Source organism: Triturus cristatus, chromosome 10 (assembly GCF_964204655.1).
Source record: "Triturus cristatus chromosome 10, aTriCri1.1, whole genome shotgun sequence".
NCBI lineage: Eukaryota > Metazoa > Chordata > Amphibia > Caudata > Salamandridae > Triturus > Triturus cristatus.
In genome coordinates this window covers 609,438,405-609,444,164 of record NC_140593.1, presented here as the reverse complement: position 1 = coordinate 609,444,164, position 5,760 = coordinate 609,438,405, and the positions used below count along the sequence as shown (strand labels likewise).

Below are 5,760 nucleotides of genomic sequence, written 5' to 3'. Positions count from 1 at the left end.
CTGGTGCTGACAAACCTTATTGCCTGTTTTGTGTTTTTATCGCCGATCTGTCTGTTCGTTGAGAATGGTGAGGAGTGGTGTGGTTGCGGCTTTTGGAATGGGAACGCCCACTCTGCATCTCATTAGCGATAGTTGCAGGGGGCCTCTGTGGCGATGTTTTTTGCGGCTGCTATCAAGGGTAAACTGGTGCTGTGGGCTGTTAGCACCAGCTTGTGAATGGGGAGGTAAATTTATCACGATTTTGGCTGCAATAAAGTGCCGTTAATTTGGTGATAGCTCCTTGTGAATATGGCCCAATATGTACTAATAACTCTTCGTCCATATTTAAACCTCCTGGATGTTATCAACTCATATCTAATATACATCAGTTTAATGACATTCATTGAAGTTCACTACAATTTGCTTATTCCAACCTGCTTTTCCTTCACTTACATAAACTTTGTACAACATAAATAAAATACCCAGCAAATAAATATATACGGCTCCTACGACTCCAGAAGTGGGTTTGGATGGCAAAATTGGGGTGGCTTGGGATCAAAGGCAGGGTGGAGAAAGAGTAAAATGGACTTGTTTCAATGAGGCTAGAGGGGATGCACCACAGAAGGGGCGTGTGATAAAGACAAGTGTGTTTAAGTGCCCTAGTTCATGTCCTGGCAATCCGTCCTGGCAATTTAGCATGGCGGCGCAGAGGCTTCCTCTATTATTTGCACTTGTTCCTGGTCTCTCTTCTTTGATGTATTGTGTTTGTTCCATTAATGGTGTTAGTAGTGTAGGAGGATGTTGGTTTTGTCTGTTACGATGACTTGTACAGTTGGGTAGTCCATTGTGGGTAGGTACACTGAAGATCTTCTCTTAGAAGCTTTGCATACTGAGTCTGCATGAAATCTACTGAAGTTGCTCTTGTTGTATACAGGTAACCCTTTAAAAAACCTGCCATCATGGCCCTCCAGCTGCAGAAGCGGATTCACCTAATATGCATCAGGAATCCATCGTTCAGAGAATCTTTTCTCGATTTCCTCTTCAGATATTTCTTTCAACCCTGCTGATGGCTAGGAATTGTACCAACTCATCAGTTCTCGCATGGCATCATTTTAAATGTCGGTTGAGAACAACAACAAGATCACATTTCTGACGGCTGGTAAATGTTCCAAACCCCATTTCTGCCCTGTTGATCATAATTTACAGGCTTGAGAAAGGCTTCGTGCAGAACCCGAAATATATTGAAATTGGCAGTCGTGCAATAAAGGAGTTAAAATGGTATCTCTGGAGCACTCGCTTTTTCTATTTTAGAAACCAATATTCATAATGCCGATGTAATGTACACCACATGTGTAGCTACAAATCACAGTTGTCCCAAGATACTGGACTGAATAAGACATTCTCTACAGATGAGCGGATGTGTCTGTTAGACAACATAAAAAGACTGACAGATAGAGACCAAAGAAGGTCAAGGAAAGTCACTGCCAAGGAATGAACATAAGGAAAATAGAGAAATATTTAGCAATGCATTGGCTACAAAAAACAAGAAGATAATATTTGGTAAAATGTTTACCTATGAATGCATATTAGGAGTTTCCGCTGAAGGCTTAATTGTGAAATTGAGAGTTATGTGGTTGCCTGTGAGAGAAAGGGAATTGAAATGTGGCTGCTGGTAAACGGTATCTCAATGAGAGAAATATTCAGTTAGAGGAATTATCGCGTACAGTAACTGCATCACCAAATAAGGCTATCTTTCTTCCAGGTTTCAGTTGAACTACAATTTCGTAGTATGGTTTTCATAATTGAAGAAGCAGTGTGGTTTTGAAAGGTGGGCTGGCCCACAAGTCTGATGATTTGGTTTTGCGTATACTGGCACAATGGTTTTGGGTTTAGGTATTCGTTCTCAAATGGCAATGAGAGGGGAACTGAAAGTCGACAGCACATATCCCCTGGTTGCCTGGAATATATCACAGTGGCCATCATTTTCTTTTTTTTGATTTATCAGAACTCCTCATGCTTCATTTATTGTAAATGGTTTCTCGTGACTTTCAATTCCATATATGATGATCATGCCCTTGACAAAAGTCACATTTTGACATTTTGACATTTGTTTTGACTTTTAGATAACATCTCTTATGGAGTTCTAACAGTTAGGCTTTGATCTGCCTATTCTAGGGGCAAAAATAAAGAATGTCTACTTTTTGTACTATATAACCATATCGCTACAGGTTTTACCTACATCTCCATGATCAAATGTCAACAAGACCACCACTATTCTTGGGGTCCCGTAAGCCTTGACAAGGGTTGTATGTCAGAATATCAAGCACATCTTTGGAGTTGTTGTCCTGAAAGTAAAGTGGCTGCAGCTTATCATGTATGTTCATGAACCAAATGGTGCTGAACAAATTACAGAGATGTTCTGAGCTTCAAGATGCTTTAAGATATTGGGTTGCATCCGCACTTCAGAGTGTCCATGATAAATCAAACGTGAAAATGCAGATGAAGAACACATGCATGCTTTAATTTTGAAATCAATTCACAGCTTATGCTGTAGAAGCTCAGGTCAGCTTAATTTAAACTGGTGATTGCAATTGGGGCCCACTGACACTCATTTCTTTGGAGACTGCTACTTACTTTGCTTCATCAGAATATGACCCAGAGAAAGAATGAGGAAAACACAAAAGGAGGAAAGGGGGAATAATAGAAAGATGCAAAAACAGTTACAAAGGGAGACAGGAAGATGAAAAAGAACCTGCAGTAGTGAACTAGGGAGTAGGGAGTGTATGGTGGTGGAAGGCGTGAGGTGCAATCAAGACTAGGCAGCCCTGGTATTCAGAACTCCTGGCATTCGTCAGCTCTGGCTGTGGGCTTCTGAGAAAAACTTTGGGCACTGGCATGAATTTTTTACAAAATAAGCACTGGTTCAGGGCCATGAAAAGCGTGAAGTCTGTGGCATTTGCCCCCTCTCCACCTGCCCTCACTGCTCCCTTGGGACAGCCCTACAGCAGGCCATTCCTTAATGATGGTTTAATATGCATCTCAAAAGAGGTCCTGTTCACTTCTCTGGCAAGCAGATTCTCACAAGAGTGGGAGTTCATCCAATCCTTGCATCTAGAATTATGGCTATTGAGAGCAAATGTCTTTGATTGCTTCATCAGATTTGCAGAGAGCATGATTAAGACATATGACTGTGATTATCATATCAGTTTAGGTGAGTTATGGCTGCCTTAAGGAAATGTCTGATGAGTTCCCAAGGGAAAAATCATTTTGTCAGTGATCAGGCTGGGAGCTTCCACAGAGTTGCATGGTGAGTTGAGTATTAACTCAAATGTAGCATTAGCAGAGTTGGCCTTGATTGTCAATGATTCAATGATGTTTACACAATTACAAGGCAAGTACTTCAGGGGGTCACTTTAATCAGAAAGTGCAGTTTATTTATGGCTAGGTCAGGAAAAGATTTGTCTTTCATGATGGTGCTATTTGAGCTTTTATTCCCGTGCAGTAAGATCAATCTGTTTTTAGTTTGTGCTAGAGGGACGTGTGGTCATACAAATCCAGGAGAAGGTAGTGAGTGGAGTAGAACAGGCGCTCACCCATGGGATGGATACTGAAGATAGCTACTATCTCACTGGGAAGTATCAGGATCTTGAGGGCCAGAAATGATGGGTCTCCCTTTGAGGCATCCAGATTTAGAGGATCTGAAATATGGTTTTGTATGAGATTTGGGGGTCCTTATGCAACAGTGTTATACAGAAGTGGCAGGAGACTGAGAGGAGCATTAAGGATTTTTATGTTTATCTAACTTCAGCTTTAAGAATAGAAAAAATGTCCTATCCAACTGGAGCTTTAATTAATTTGCCTAAATCTTTACTTCTTGGCAACATTTTTTGAGAAATTAGGAGGGCAAATTATTTTATGGGAAGAAATGGTTATGACTAGTATATTAGAGGGAGGCATACCATCTAATGCTGTCTGGGGTCTGCATTATCTGGGGTGGTAGTGTGTTATAATAAGGCTGCAAGAAGAAAATGGAAGACTTATTAATAGATGTATGCTGGCATGATAGTTTACAGGCAAAGTGCTCTATAAGATTAGTTTTGTGAAGTATTAAAGAGGAGAAAACTATATTTATACAGATTCATTGAAAAAAACAAAGGTTACAGGGGCGTAATAGTTAGGCTCAGATTTCACTCATTCAAAACCAGTGGAATTCAGCAGTTATAGTTACCTGAGGTTACTGTAACTTACACCCCCAAAATGCACTGCTTAGGACATCACATATTACATCACGCATGACATGGTCAGTGACATCCCTGATAAACATCTCAAATGACATCACTCATGACAACATCCAGTGATTGTGAGGTTTGTCTAAAGGTTTCTGGGCCAGATGTACAACCATTTTTCCGGTCGCAAACGGGAAATCAGCCCATTTGTGACCCCAAAATAGGTCTGCCCCATGTACAAACTCGATTTTGCGAGTCGGTAACCTATTACTGACTCGCTATTAGGAAGGGGCGTGCCAAGGGTGGCCCTTCCCAATAGCGAGTCGCACTTCAATGTGGTTTTTTTTTTTTTTGCAAAAACAATTTTTATTGCATATTTTCAGTTACAATTACCGTTCGTTAATTACCCTCATGCTGATGGACATATCCGACTTCCGGAAATCAATGTGGTATATGATCCAGTTCGCGGTCATCCAGATATTCTGTACCCATCAGCACTCCTATATGCATAATCACCATCCCCCCCCCCCCCCATGTCAGTGTGCCATAATACAAGGTATAAGGATGATTCTCTCTTTTTAAGCTGCTGTGTTATTGGTTGTGGGCTACTCCCCACTTAAATAGTCAGGCTCAGTTCTGTAAGTAAAAGTGGTGTACTCGTTCCATCGCTTGTGTTCTACCCGGTACATCTCTATTACTGCGCTTCCGCAGGCTGCTCCACTGTATCATCGTACCCCACTTCATCCGTTACCCACCCTTGGAGCTCAACCACTAGTGCCTCCCATGCACGTGCCATGTCCAGCGCCTTTTCATCGTTCCCCCGCAGTGCTAACTGTAGCCTGAACGTGCCCTCACTACATGCCCAGTTGGTGAAAGTCGCTCTCCATCTCGCAAAGCTGGGACCAACTCTCGATTTCCAGTGCAGGGTGATTTCTCTTTTGGCCAGAACTAGCCCTAAATCGCAAAACTTGCTCGTAATTTTTGTGCGCGGATTGTGGGGAAACCATAGCAGCAAACAAACTCCCAGTTCCACCTCCAGGTCCCGCCCTGTCACCTGGTTTAAGCAATCAATAACCTCGTCCCAGTAGCGACTTAGTGACCCACAGGACCAGAACATGTGTTTGAAGTCAGCCCCCTCCTTCCCACACCGAGGGCATTGCGGTGTAGGGTCCCCGAAATACTGAAATAATTTAGCTGGCGTCAAGTATGCCCTATGCAAGGTGAAGTACTGCACCAATTGAAACCGGGCATTACGTGTGCTCTTCCAGGCCCGTCTCTGTAGCTTGAGCCACGTCAGTGCAGGGATAGGTTTCCCAATATCCATTTCCCATTTGTCCTTTAGAGCGTTCAAAGGGGCTAGGTGTTCAGTCGTCAGTCTCCGGTAGAGGCACATAATGGCCTGAATTGTGCCCGCTGCCATGAGAGTCGCACTTCAATGTATGATTATTTTGCGAGCGCAATTTCTGTTGCTAAACACTCGCAGTTTACCACCTACTTCAAGTAGGTGGTAAGCCACTCGCAAACAGGAAGGGGTCCCCAGGGGACCCCTTCCCCT

At 42.7% G+C, this 5,760-nt stretch overlaps 1 pseudogene; it reads right to left on the bottom strand.

Annotated features, from left to right (window-relative positions):
- Window positions 1–638: 638 nt before the first annotated feature.
- Window positions 639–4,678, bottom strand: LOC146789786 (DET1- and DDB1-associated protein 1 pseudogene; annotated as a pseudogene).
- Window positions 4,679–5,760: the final 1,082 nt, after the last annotated feature.